Source organism: Salmo salar, chromosome 12, assembly GCF_965601325.2.
Source record: "Salmo salar chromosome 12, fSalSal1, whole genome shotgun sequence".
Taxonomy (NCBI): domain Eukaryota; kingdom Metazoa; phylum Chordata; class Actinopteri; order Salmoniformes; family Salmonidae; genus Salmo; species Salmo salar.
Genome location: NC_138302.1, coordinates 65,628,401 through 65,630,454, shown reverse-complemented (window position 1 = coordinate 65,630,454; position 2,054 = coordinate 65,628,401).

Below are 2,054 nucleotides of genomic sequence, written 5' to 3'. Positions count from 1 at the left end.
TGGTGTTGTGAAGGACAGCACTGTGACAGGGGTCAACATCCCACAGCTGGTTGGACTGGAGGATGGTACGGTGCTGGCGGAAAGCTATGGCTGCCAACAATACCTGACTCCATACTTCAGGCCGCTGCCACAGTTCAAGCAGTACCAGCACTTCAGGTGAATATAATTTTCATTGCATTGCATGAGGTTATTCTTCTTATCTACACTTGGGAGGTGAATTGATGCTGTGCAAGGTTGTAATGTCTATATTTTTTTGTTATTTACTGTTTTACAGCTTTGATGCTGCCTGGTGTTGTTGCCAAGGAGCATTCGGACTCAGTCGGGACCAGGTTTCAGCTGCTGGGCAACGCTGACATCCTTCCTCCCATAGATGGTCTTTCTGTACAAGCACCACCTGGACTGGACACAGCTAAACAAACTTATGTTTTTGAGAAGATCAGGGAGTTTTGTGACAAAGAGGCTATGGACATCAGATGCCCTTCAGCAAAGTCAAGGGCAGGACAGAAACAAGCTCTCCGAATATAGATTCCCTTGTTCATGCGTGGTTCGGACGGACCAGTCATCGGCACTATCTGCAGTGCCTTTATTCAAATGACTCTCTCCCAAACCACATGCCACACGTTGCTGCTACAATTTTTTTTCCTGCTGCTCAGCCACTTTACCCCTGATTATATGCATATAACTACCTCGTCTATCACTGATATTGATTTTGTTCTTGTACATACTGTATATTATTTTATTTATATTTACACGATCTATTTCTGATATTGCTACTATGCAAGTAACAATTTGGCTGTACCGTTTACATCTTCTGTAGAGACCCATCCACTTGGCAATATGTGGCTGGGGGTAATAGCATTTCTTTCACATGACCCATCAATTTATAGTGATGTGTCTGGGTAAGTGTCATCTAACATTTTTATCTGGACACTTTCTCTTAACTTTGAATTTTTCCTTTATTGTAGGCTACTACTTTGACCACTTTTAGTCTTAATCTTTACTACACTACTCACTGTTTAGCACATGACCTCACATGTGAATCCTTAAAGAGATGGGTGGGGCTGCCTCAAGAGGGTGTGAACAGTGCTGAATGGGTGTAGACAAAGGAGAGCTCTCCAGTAGGTACCAAAACATTCAAACTCAATTTTCTCAAAAGTGAGTTTATCAATTTTAAAAGCAGAATTACGATCCCATTGTTCCTCAAATGCAGTGTATGACATACCATTTTGTAGCTCTGAGTCTCTACTTTTATCCAATGTAAAAAACACAATTTCAAATTTTGCTACATAAAACCGATTTGAGCTAGTCGGTCACATATGCCACCATGATATATAGGCCTAATGGTTTCCACATGCTTCGGTTCGGCTGGCAGCTAAGCGAACCGAACGAGGGTGCTTGCATACCTTTTAAAAAAAGCAGAAATGGTACTGTTTGTCCATCTTGAGATGCTATAGCCAGTACACTTCCTCCTAATAGTCAGAATTAATCTAAGATAACTCAACAAATCTGTCAATAATGTTGATGGTTTTGCCGATGAGGTCTTAGTTGCCCAATTTTAAATCTAACTAAGATGTTTTCTCAAGTATTTCTCTCAAACTAGTCATCTGTCGTTGAATGACAACAAACACTTAATTGAAGAATCTTTCCTGTTGACCATTCACCGACAAAGGGGCATAGAGTTCAGCTACCGAACTTCGGCTTGCCTCAAGAAAAACTTTGTGCACTCGAACAGCCAAAGACAACTAACAAAAACTCACAAAATGTTGTCATAATATTATTAAATATTATATTTGCGAACTGTTTAGACTGGGAAGCATACATTAAGCTTAACTGTGGTCAGTTCATGTAAATCTGCAATAGAGTAGTCTCCATCCAGTGTTGTCTACATAAAGAGTCATCCATCCACCATCTAAAGAACCCTCAAACTATGCAGGTGTTGTCTTCCCATGGCAAGATCAGTACTGCAGTTAACCAGGTATCCATGTTATATGCCCATTCACCATGACCTGCAAATTTCAAGATTTTTAGGATAAGAAAACAAACTGGAGACAGAG